The following is a 14,281-nucleotide window of genomic DNA, read 5'->3' as shown; positions in this document are numbered from 1 at the left end:
TTGCTGGTCACCCCTGACATACAGCATGTATGTAGCCATATGCATATCAACATGTAACACTATTGTTGAAGTAAAGCATTCACTGCAAATGAACAGCACATTATTCATATATAAAACCATCCTTTAATGCAGGGAATCAGTATAAACCTGAAAGTCATTAACTTCTTCTGTTCAGACAACTGTCATTTAAACAATCATTTCCATAAATGGTACTTCAAATATGGATGTACAGTGCCGTGCCACTTAAATATGAGGTATTACAAATTCAAGTCACTGTGATGCCCAGAAACTGCCCAGGTCAATAGTACTACAGGCAAGATGCCAGAAATGTCTGCTTTTAACTCATGTGCTAATCAGGTTGTTGTTGTTGTTTGTCTTTCCCTTTTCCCTCCACAGCTGAACTCTGGTCCACTAATGATTAGCAGTAGATTTTTATGGTGCTGAGTTGCCAGCTTGACGCCCAACCTTCAATAAAGGCATGCCCATTCATGCATGTCTTTCGGAATGCCAGTCGACTGTGGGGAGGACATGCAGACTCCACACAGAAGGCACTCCCCGCACTCCAGCCGAGAATCGAACGGGAGAACATCTTGCTGTGAGGCAACAAAGCTACCGCTACACCACCACGTATCTCATGTGCTAATTAGGTAAACCTACTAAACACAAGCCCATCTTTTCAGCAGTAACTTGAGATAATTATACTGGATAAATGATTTGTTCAGAGCCACATAGGATATGGGAAATAGAAACAGTTCCACCAAGAAATTAAATCTCATTTTCCATACTGCCAAGGTCATATTTCTGCACATGTCTAGCCAACATTTTGAAATCATAATTATTTTTTATAAATGAATATTTATATGTTTTGCATACAAAAGATGTGTTACCGTTTCCATATAAAATAGTTCCCAGTAACACTAAAGTCTATATCTCTCTGCCAATCCAGAAGTATACATACATGAAACAAATGCACATGCCTTTATATGCCAGAACTCATGTTGAACTAGAGCAAAATAATAACCTATGTCTCACAATTAATTTATGTTTAAGAGAGAGAGATACCCTTTAATTTTGGTAAACATAGTCTATCATTTACTGCAGCACACGTTTAAACATTGTTAGTGCTGGGTGTTACCTGAAAAAAAGAAATCCAACAATATAGTACTGAAATAAAATGAAATGTATGACGCTAGTGAAAACTGCTCTATTAACAGCACTATCATTTTGGGGAAATAAGGCACTTTTAATACAGAGGAAAAGATATTCAAATGTGACTGCAAAATACTTATCACTCAATGCTACACTGGACGTTACAGGAAGCTGGATTATCACTGGATATCTATACTTAGTCATCAGTAAACTTTAAAATGAGAGAGTGTGTGTGTGTCTCTGTGCAAGTAGAGTTTTAGATGGAAATGTTCTGAATTGGGTAGTTTTATCATTAATGGTTCATGTATTTTGTTTCATTGCTTACTGGAAAAATGTTCAAACAATAAGTTTAAAATTTGCTCTCTAACAAGTGTGCTGTATTATACAAGGAATATAATTAAAGTCAGGAAGGTGTATCAAAAAACATATGTATGTTTCTTGTTTTGTGTGCAAGGGGCCAATGATTTGTAAACTAGGTAAGCTTTATCTATCACTGGTCAAATGCATTTTCTTTGGATGTGGTGTGTGGGTTTCAATGGCAGAGAAGTTTTAATGCCAATTCTATTTACATTGTGAGACAGTATTGCTTTGTGTTAGCAGCTTTGTTTAGCAGATGTCTTGGTGTTTGTGCATTGTGCTATAAAATGTAAAAAAATAAAATCCAAATAATCATTGTAAAGTAAAGCAGTATATATGCATACATTAGTATTTATGGTAAATGGGGCAAAATAGACAGGTAATGGGGCTCATGAATGGCTACAGGGAGACTCTGGTGCCATATTTTGGTTGTCTGTTCTTCAGTTTGCGTTTGAAAGTTGGTATCCCACAATTCCACTGGAGTGGGCGGAGTTACATACTTACATATGTAAATTTTATGTTAATCAGCGTACAGATTTGTACCTATTTTTCATGGGCCTTGTCCAGATTTTTGATGTTTCTAGGTTGAGAGGTATGTTTGTTACATACCTAGCAGCTTAATGTACTTACCCAGTGAGATGTCATATCCAGATATTTGCCAGATGTACTGCTGCCAGACCACCATAACAGTCATGTATGTCAGTGAGATGCTGTACAGGTTCATGTCACTAACTAATGGGTAGTATGTGGCCATGGCACCTCTGTACCAGCGATTATTATGTGTCAGGACAGACAGGTGTGTGTGAATGCATAACCTATGGGGGCAAATGTATACCAGTAGTTTCATGATATACTCATCTACATGGCTATTAACATCCATATTGTTAGGCTTGGTCCACATGTCTTGCACTAAGGGGATCTGTGTATACCTCTGGACTGTCCAGAGTGTGTCAGGCTGTCCACATATATTGGCCATATCTCTGCTGTAGTCAATAGGAGCATTACTGTGTTAGCAGTGGTGCTGTACTATGATGTCCTTAGGGTGTCTGTCAGTAGCCGATGCCACACATGTTAAAAGCAGATGACCTCCCACACACACCATGTCTGTGAAGACAAACCCTATTACACTAGCAGTAGTCTACAAATATACCTGCAATATATACCTGACATCCCCTTGCACTAAGAAGTTGGGACTATTGGGGCTGAGGTAGGGCTCCACTCCATGTTCAGGACATATGGTCAACATATATGTATATATAATTATCCGTGTAACTATATAGATATATACATATATATATATATGGACATACATAGATGGATATGCATATGTACACATATATATATATATATATATATATATATATATATATATATATATATATATAAACACTCAGATATATACATATACAGAGCAATATATGGTTACACATATACAGACAGTGATACATATGCTCATATACGTATGGATATCTACATAGATATATATATATATATATATATATATATATATATATATATATATATTGACAGTAGTAGGTATATCAGAATAGATATGTATGCACTTATAGTAATCGATATCTACATATATACCAACATAACTAGGCATATCTGTACACATAGGATGTGCATACATATATAGCTCTATATATATGTATATATCTATATATACATACACATGTATCTATCTATCTATATATATATATATATATATATATATATATATATATATATATATATATATATGTAGATAAAAATAGATGTACACATGGCCTATATATGTTGCACTGTACAGATGTATGAGTATACATGTGTATGCACATATAGATATATATCAACCTATTATATGTATATAACCATATTCCTGCCATGTGTAAACCTCATGGTCGTGTATACCCTCCCAGATGTACCTCACAGTAAATATCTGCTATGTGTACATTATGATAAAACAACATACGTGATGCAACAGTCATATTAATAATAAGGACTACACAACTTTGGAAGTAAAGGCAATTGTTCAGTGCTACTCAATGTGTATATTGACAGCTATATTGGTGAAACAACAGCTGTTTTTCCAATGGTCATGGCGTAGTGGTTAAGTGTTGTGATTATAGTGCGCAGGGTCCTGGGTTCAAGACCTGCAAGGACTGTTCATTTTGTTGCTGGGCAGAACAAGGGCTGTCGGATACAGAGTGGTTAAGGCAGTTTTAAGCAGCTTTAAGCAGGTTTGCGTAGTAACCTGTGACATGTGTTTAACTGTACCCCAGATATGTCACAGCCATGGTGTCACCACAGTGCCATACCCTGCTGTGAAATATGACTGCAGACCATCCTCGTGCTGACACATGTACACCTACAACATAATGGATAGCATTATAGGGACCACAATCAACCAGTGTTACTAACAACTATACTGCATCATTGCTGGATGGCTACACTACATGACATATATGCATTACACTTTACACCTTACATGTTACACTGCAATACTGTGGTATACTGTAGTACAGTTACCATGTACATCAACAACATATTAGCCTGTCCCTGCATTGATGACAGGGATGTGGCACAGGTATCATCATATGCACGGGACATCCTTGTTCTGACACATGCACACTTACAACACAAATGGATAACATTATAGAGACCACAACCAACCTGTATTACTAACAGCTATAATACATCATTGCTGGAAGGCTACACTACCTGCCATATATGCATTATACTTTACTCCTTACAACATGTTACACTGCAGAACTGTGGTACACTGTAGTACAGTCAACATGTGCATCAGAGCCATTATAGCCTGTCCCTGCATTGATGGTATAGATGACAGGGATGTGGCACAGGTATCATCATATGCACAGGGTGTGGTGTTGGTTTGCCAGAGGCCAAGGGTGGGCCATACATTTGACACCATGTGTGTGGGTGAGGGGTGCACTGTGGTGAGCTGGGTGTGGTGCTGTGGTGTGTGTAGGTATGGGGTTGCCTTAGGTTTGTTTGTATAGTATGTGGGTATGCATGCACACAGTTCTGCCATGTGGCTGCCCTACACAGGTGTTTATGGACATCTGAAGACCATATCTGTCAGGGTGTACAGTTCTCTGCCTTCGGCCATGGACACATGGACTGTGCCTACCAGGGTTTCCATGGGCATGTCCAGGTACAGGCCTTAATGTGCTACTCTCATCTGCTGTTGACAAATGCCTGCTGGTACCAGGCCCCTCCTGGGACTGGCCAAGACCACATGCATGTGGCCTGCTGTGGTGTGGTATGGACAGCATGCCCCCTCACTGCCGGGGCTGGTACTGCCACTACAGGAGCCTCTTGTTGTCCTAGCATGTCCACGTTGACTAACAGCTGCTGGTGTTGCTGGCTTACGTCCACGAGACCATCGCCACACCCTCACCACATGTTCAAGCACGGACACACCACAGCCAAAGAGGGCCATCATCTCACCATGCTGTCTATCCATGAGCTCGGTATAAGCATGGATGGCACCAGACAGGTCACAGATGTTGTCGGTTGCAGATGTGAGAGCAGTCCTCTGCAGCCTTAGGCCCTGTCTGGTGTAATGTTCCATTTGTGCTTGCACTGCCATGACAGCCTAAAACATGGACCTGCTGGTACCAGCTATGTTACCTCTGCCAGGAGCATGATGTCCAACGGCCCTACCACAAGCACCCTGGGACATCTGCCTATGTGATGCCCTGCCGGACATCCGGCTATGCCTACTGTGACTGGACAAGGTAGGTATGGTTACCACACTTTCCTGTGCACTGCCACCAAATGCCAGCTGTCCTTCCACTATGGCCACTGGTGATGGGGTATGTATAGGCACTAAAACTGTGTGCGGGGTTGGGGTGGCTAAAAGTGGGATGTCAAATGATGGTGCAGTGTAGGACCCTGAAAACCCCACCTGTGCCTTAAAAGTACTATCATCATCTTTGGTGTCTGTATGGACACCCACATCAGATTGTATGCAGGAGGGACCCCGACCCACCTTTCCACCTGTGGGGGAAAACAATAAATGCACTTTAAAACTTCTACAGCATTGCCTAACAGTACACACACACACACACACACACACACACACACACACACACACACACACACACACACACACACACACACACACACACCTACCTCCATAATACCTACCTGTCCATGGCTTTACAGACAGTCCCACGTACATGTCCATATGGTACCCCATCCTGCATCACACTAGTAAACATGCACACATTGATACCACTCATTAACATATCAGTCCTCTAAATGCCTACACAAGCAATCACTACACAAGTCCTGTTACTACAGTACCTACCTGACCTGTGTGCAGTGGTTTTAGATGGATTCACTGCTTTTATTCTGGATTCACCCTGTGTATGTCCAGACATCATCAGCATGGCCCCTATATGTGTGGGCTACTATTTTCTATCCATAATATCACGCACTAGTGTGTCATGTGTATGTAATGCTCAGTACATGCCGGATATGCTGCTCATTCAGCCTATCATGTGACAACTGTAATATTTGGATACACTCCCTGGTGTTGACTAGTACTTTCCCAATGCATCTGTAGTGCTGTATACGTGGGTTGTCGGTGACCTCTCTGCTGAATGCAATATTAAGGGTATACCTGGTGTCTACTTTCCCTCTCTATGCCTGTTCCATGCTATATACCATATTATACTATCAGCTGTCATGTGATTACACACTTGACAAGTATTCCTGGTGTGTAATGTGGCAGTCCATGTACATGTACTGCATAATCCCAGAGGGAGGTACTGCTGTATGAACACCCCACAATCACACATGTGCCTGCATGGCCAGCCACACAAACACACACACATGCACACAAGCATCCTACATGCATCATCCTCCCTCCACTTCACCAGAGTGACCCTACAGACAAACTAACTGCCCACTGGGATGCACGCACAAATAAAGGTGAGGTTGCACAATGATAGTACACACAGTCCTCCTATTGACCCTCTGTCAACATGCATAACATACGGTACCCGACAGCATGCAATGCAGCAGTAGTCAATCCATGCTAGTAGCAGTATACATGTGTGTGATGCATGCGCTGTGTCACTAGGTGAAACCACTTCCCCTGGATACCACTGCGCCCATGAACACAGTATTTCTGTGAACCTGTTCTGCACCCTGCTATGTGCTCTGCACCACACCTCACAGGTGAGCAGCCCATTGCTGAATGTGTACTATTGTGTCAGTTATGTCAGCAATAATGGTCACAGCCCCTATGTTTTCCAGCAAAATATACCTGGTATGAAATGTGGACAGATGTCATTTGTGAATGTTTGGTGTCTGATGCACAGCTCTCAACATCAGTGGACCATGTATGACCAATCCAATACTCTTACACTGACAACCATCAGAGGATACCGTGGCTATGGGGGTGTGTACACACCCTCATTGATATGACACACCCATCCTTGATATGCCATGGGACCACATCACCGCATATATTAGCAGTACATGAGCCCGATATGTGACATATGTCCTGTACTTTCACATGCAGTTTTTACAGAATGTGTTAGGTGTGCAGATGCTGACTGCTATGCATGCACACTGTGTGGGCATATGTGTGCACACACTTATCATGACGGTTCATTACACCTCTTGTTGTGTGTACTACAGAAGTCACTACTCCTGGCAGAGGTATACCAGCATGGGCCATCAGCATTTGCCAGTGTATGTTCAGTCTGCCCTACTCATGCCCCCCTATTCTGCATGATTGCAAGGTCTACTCATGCGCACATCCCCGGTGTTCACACACTGCCATCACTATTGCTGTGGGGGTAGGGTTTTGGCTGCCACAGGTCCTGAAACTGACTATGTGCAGATGCAGCCATTCTTAGCATCCTTAGGATACTTGCTGCAGTGCACTGGAGTGTCATGCTGAAACGCCTCCTCCCTCCTTCAGCCTATTTTCAGATGCATGACAAGTAAGCCCTACACATGTGTGTCAGTTTGCAGTGTCTCATACACTGAACACCACATGTTACAGCCTAGTCCCAGCTGATAATGTGGACCACTGTAATGCATTATGCCATAGTGTATCTCTGCAGCAGTTGCCATTATCCTATAGGTATATACACTGGTGTTGCACTGCATATGGGTGTTGTTCCAAACATGTCCCTACTGTAGGCCATGTCTCCCACCATTATGTTACTCCCTGTGGACACATTCCGCAATGGCAGGATGTTAGTTATCATGCAGGTGTCTGACATACCCTTCCAATACCCCATCATGGTCACGTCTGTGATGCCGTTCATTTCACAGCAACAATACATGCACATGTACAGCATGCATTCTGGGTAGGTGTGTTAGATGTGTGCATGGCATATACCATAGCCATTACATGCCCGGTGTATTGGCAAGCATCTACATGAACCATACTCACCAGCTGCAGGCTGCTGCCTTGGTGGCATCCTGGAGAGACCTACATAAGAGGGTGAGAGATGCATAGTCAGTGGCCACAACTGTGGCAGTGCTACAGGGTGGGTGCAGTATTACAATACATCAACAGTACATTTCCACAATACTACCACATATTGACATCTGTTTATCACTACTATGCAACAACAAAATATATCTATGACATGTCAGGTATGCATGATCTACCTGTACCGATGTGGATGTATATGAAACAGTGGTCCACGGATGTGCCCTGTGGCCTTACCTGCACTCGGCCGGTGTTTGGGTGGCACCCACCTCCACAAAGGTGTCTGGCGGTTGGTGTGTGGCTGGATGGGCAGGCGCCATGAGGCTGGCCAGGAGCTCCTCCACATGTGTCAAGGGGGGATGGATGGCATAGCTCCCCCCCCATGGTGAGATGATTCCCTCTGAACTGCAGCAGCATGCTGACGAGCATTGCAAAGCAGGTCAGAACAACGATGCCGGACCTTCTCATAACTGTGGTTATGCAGTCTGACATCATTGACCCTGTGGACTAGGTTGTTCCACAGGGCGGTCCGCTCCTGATGTTCATGGGCAGCCTGGACAAACAAGGTTGCATAGTGATGAATTAGTCCATCCAGCATGATGTCATTTTCCGCTGCTGAGTAGACTGGCAGCCTTGCATGAGACATCGTGCCAGAAAGATATAAACATGGACACAGGTGTGAGCAGGTCATGCAGCAAGGTTACCACAATTCTTAATACACATCACTGTCACCCCCCACCATATCAGTGATAACAAACCATACACACATCTCAATATGTATGGCTACAGCATACTTACCAGTGGGGCAGATATTGTACTGTACCACGCTTTGTGCAATGTGTTTGTAGCCATGTTCCCTGTGTGGACACTATAATTTCTGGCCTCTTATGGACTATTCACCTGCATGCCATTGTCAGGGCCACAGTGGTTCCATTTATGCCTGTGGTGTGCCTGCTATGTGTGTGCTGCACATCTGACATACTGTGTTATTGTGATTATCTGTGCATGCTGTTGGGACATATTCTGGGATTGTGTAGACTATTACTACCAACATATGTTCTATAACAGTGACACAATAGCATGTATATGTACTATTGGCCAGCAGATCCACCACTCCAAACTCATCTGCCCATGTTACCCAGCCACATGACATGTTTGTCCCACCCTGGGGCCTCCTCATGTACTGGTCCAGCAATACCGTCAGGTGGTACCAGCCCAGGGGATGTTGCCCCCCCCCCATGGGGGCACACACAAACATGTTCCTGTCCCCTGTGGTTAGGTCTGGGGTCTGTTCCATAACAGCCTCCACAGACACATGTGGGATGTGCTACATAACTCTGAGGTACCCAGTACACATTCACAGGGCCAACATGCTCCTTCTGCTTAGCCTCCAGGCCAGGCACCTTCAGGAAGTGGACTGCTTTTGTGAGTAGCAGTGGGTGGGAGGCTTGTCCCCATTGTGTTCATATTGGGGCCCATGGTGCATACACATCACAGACCACACACACCATCCATAGTGTTTAACCCCCACATGTGTCACATACCACCCCTGTAGGCTGCCCTCTATACCTACTAACCCTGATTACCTCCACAACTATACCTGCCATACTTCCCCATATTCCCATTCCATAATTCACAGACAAAGGCAATGTGGTCCCAACAAGGGGTTTGCCTGTGAAGTACCCATCTATGTTGCACACACTGTCAGCTGTAGAAATCTGTGTGTATTGCAATGTGTGCTGTTTCCTCACACATAACATGCAGCACTGTGGTAGTAATATAGGGGACATGTATTCGCATACAAATATGTTTGTGTGTGTGTTTGTTTATATTTAGACATATGCATATAGGTATATATCTATATATGTGTAGATATATGTGATGTTGTATAGATGTGCTCATATATATGTCTACACATGGGTATCTGTATATTTGTGGACATACATGTAAAATATATATATATATATATATATATATATATATATATATATATATATATATATATATATATATATATATATTTTATATTTATATTATATATGTACATATATGCATACCTACATGTGGGGTGTATTCAGACAGCAGGTCCACAATCTCACAACACCTTTATGCACAGCTGCACTGTTCTGCCTTGCTACAACACAGACAGGTGCCACATATGTACACAGCCTCACATTAGGGGGGTATATTTAGAGCCAGATTGCAGATAACCCTATTACACACCTATGGCATTCCTGCATGCTAGAATACAGATTAACCTGAGTAGCCTGCATGGGGTGGGCTGTGGATCCCAAGTGTCCATTATAATGGCATTAATTTCCAGGTATTCATCACCTAATATACATACTTCCCATTACACAACACTCGCTATGATGGCTTACATCTTATCAGTCAGTGCTGCTCTGCATGCTTGTGGGGTATGGCCCACTACCTACAGGGACGGACTCTATTGTCCTTAGCAGTTGTTCAGCTGAAGGCACATATAAAGCATTCCACATAATCTATCTCATTATTATGGACTAAGTACTATGGCCAATTACATACATATATACTTCACATACCTGTTCTGGGACTGCAGACTCTTCTAGAGTGTTTGTTCTTTTTATTTTTCCTTATATGCAATCTCTCTCTCTTTCTCTCTCAGTCTCTCTCCAGTAGATAGAATTAACTGCTTTGCATAGATTGCAGCATGGAATTTGTAGGTGATGCACATGATCAGGTGATGGTCTCTGCACCAATCAGTGTCCTCCACTTGCTACCTGCATGCAGCATGCTGTGTAGTACTTCCAATTACCACTGTCATGACAACCAACTACTATAAATCCCTACATCATGTGGGCTTGGTCCCTTTACCTTTCCTGTATGATGGACATCCTTCCTGTGTGTGGGCATCAGTGTTACAGACAAAAGGTAGCAATGCCTCTTACAGGAGAACCTGCACAGTAAGGTCAGCTACATATTTGTAGGAGATTCCAGAACTACAGACAGAGTGTGAGTAGTGTTGCTGTATGCATTGTATAGCACTGGTGTTACAGGGTTTGTGTGTACATACTAGTTTAACTTGGAATGCAGTCTGTCTGCATATCTCTCAACTGTGGGCCTCTCCTCTTGATGGTCAGAGGTGTGCTATTATGTGTTGTCGGTCCACCACACAGGTCTTGCGTCAGATATATCACTGGCAGTGTGTGTGTGTTGAGTGCTATCAGTACATGGCTACATCCATTTCTGTTTCTAACTTCATATTCCTGACTAAGGGTATGTTGCAGACTATCCTGCAATACCAGTGACTTGCGTAGTGTATGACAACAGTTTTATATATATGGGCCTGTGCTCCAGCCTCTGTCCTCCACCTACATATCAGGCTTCGCACATATGACATGCTGTCAGGGGTTGTTCTGTAGTGGGCTGTGAGTATGTCATGCTGCCATTCCTGCCATCAATCCACTGCTACTGTGTCCCCCACACATACTGTGGGGTTAAGGCCATATATGTGTGGACTTCACCTACACAATACATGTGTGTCCTTATGCACTCCAGAGGCCAGTGTATGTATCAGTGATATATGGCCCTGTATTATTGAGTCTAGCGGGGATGCACCATAACTAACCTAGGCTGTTTCAACATATGGGGGTATCAGGGTGAAGCTGCCTTAAAGTATCTGAATGTACATTACAATACAATCCACCTTGGGTAAATGCAGGCCTACTGCCTCCTGCCATACAGACTGTTCTGTTGGTCAGTGTGATTGTGATGGTGTCAGTTATGCCTTGTTATGTAACAGATACATCCCATTGTGCCAGCTGAGGTCTTTACCCCCTAGGGATTGTGTACAGAGTGTAGATAGAGGATGCTGGACTATACATCTGCATTCCATACTGTTGATTGTTTGGTATCCTGTGGCCCAGTCTGTCTTTACTATTGTACTACTTGAAGGCCTCAACCTGGACAGCAACATATATAAACCTTTCCAGAATACTGTATTAGTATAACTTTTTCACAGTTGCATTACTCTGTTTATATGTATGTCAGTGTCTAAACTGCTAAATGGCATGGCATATACAACTGTAATAGTACACAAGTAAAGCTTTCCCATGTATGCAAACCTGTGTGTGGTGTTATATCCTTTGACCTCTCTGTGGGTATATGTTGCAGGCAATGATTGTCATTTTATATGGGTAGCTCATATGGTGTCCAGTTGGTAAGGTGGTAACTGTAGGCATAGTGGCTGTTCCATATTGTGTGCACCTTCTATACATGTATCTTCCTATACGTATCTCTGTGTTTGTATGTTTAGTTACATATATATCTATAAATATGTATATATATATATATATATATATATATATATATATATATATATATATATATGTATATCTATATCTGCATATATGTGTCTGTGTATATGTATTTTAGGGATGTTGATTGCTTCCACATTGTACATTCCCTATGGGAGCCAGACTGTACTGTATGATATGTTACTGATACCAGCTTGACATCATACAGGTGGGATGGAGTACTGTTAACACCTTGTGCTCATGTCGTGTCAGGTTCTGGTTATGGGATCTGCAACAGTCTGTAGTGTATTGCAGGGCAGACGTGTTTGGCTGTGGGGGGGATACCTATTCGTAACAAGACGCATGTTGTTTGTTGTCTCTCAACCCCATTAATGGTGCATGTGGACATATATGTTGTTATGTTCCCATTTTTATCTACAGATGTATGTCTGTATATACCTATATATATATATATATATATATATATATATATATATATATATATATATATATATATATATATATATATATATATATATATATATATATATATATATATATATATATATATATAGTCATATAGATGTAGATATATATATCTATAGACATACGCATATGTATGTTTGTGTGTTTTGATATATATATATATATATATATATATATATATATATATATATATACATACATGTTTAAATACATTTCCTATACTGTTGAATGACTGGGCTGGATGATATGTTTATGAAAACATCAGGATTATGTATATCTGACATGGCTTAGTGGTAGATTACTTTGGCTATGGTATGCAGTATCCTGGGTTTGGGCCATATTTTGTTGCTGGGCAGATGAAGGGCCATTGGATACAGAGTTATTAAGGCACTTTTAAGCAGTTGCAATCAGGTTTGCATGGGTTTGCATGGAGGTAAGCACTGCTAACTTCCAGTTACAATTTCTTATACTCAGTTAGCTTCTAAATTGCTTAAACTGTGTAGGCATTGCTTACCTCTGCTCAAACAAGCTTAAACCTGCCTGCTGCTGCTTAAAAGTGCTTAATCCCACTTTCCCCTGTGTTAATTTGTTTAAAAGAAAAGAAAACAGGGTTGATAGGAAAGTGGTGAAAAAGGGGCACAGAGAGGGAAAGACACTAGGGTAAATAGCTAGGGATGTGCAGGAGGGTGTAGGGAAGGCCCATAGCTGCCTATTTCTTCTACAGCAACAGCTGTGCATATACACTGACTTTGATGGTAGATCTGGACACTCAAACCCCTGAGAAAGGTTTGAGGACATCATTAATGTTGTGATGCCAGTTAGACTAGATTACATGTGTCCAGTGGACACATGCGCAAAATGGACAGCTATGTATGGGGCTATAATTCTTTTGGGAACAGATTGCCCTTTTTTTTTAGGTGAGAGAGGGATGTTGGGGAGGGATAGTAGGTATATTTGGGGAGGTAGGTTGGGTAGGTTAACAGACAAGACAAACAAGATGCATACAGCGGTGGTATATGACACCTGTGGGGGGGACACCTTGATGGGCAGGGGTGTTGGGGAATCAAAAGCCCATGAGCCCCATAGTGGAAGCAGTGGGACTGAGATCCCCACCCATGGGAGTCACCACTGCACCTTCACAGCCCCGAAGGTGGCTGTGCTGAAGGCTGTCGGAGAGCCAGGTTGACCTTCTAGTCACAACATGCAGCCCTCAAGCTTCCGTAGAAGATCTCTGAACTGCTGATGGAACTCTCTATGCACAAAGACCCAGACCTGACGAAGGGTGGCAGATTCATGTCTGCGCCCACTCTCGGGGGGGCAAGCTGCATCTCCTGAGGCAGTTTCACCCAAGGGTGGTGCAGGAACAATGGATGAAGAGGTCCCGGGCTGGGCCTCAGATGTGCTGGTGCCTGGTGCCATGGCCAGCTGAGGTGGGACCGGTGGGTCCGCTGGGACCCGCATTCCCATACATGCTATTGTGTTTATGGTATATCAACATATGTGGGTTAGTAATAGTCAACACACTCCAGGGTTAGGTATAACAGCA

The sequence above is a fragment of the Protopterus annectens genome, chromosome 2.part0 (assembly GCF_019279795.1).
Source record: "Protopterus annectens isolate FY-2018-M chromosome 2.part0, PAN1.0, whole genome shotgun sequence".
NCBI lineage: Eukaryota > Metazoa > Chordata > Ceratodontiformes > Protopteridae > Protopterus > Protopterus annectens.
This window is presented reverse-complemented; position numbering follows the sequence as displayed.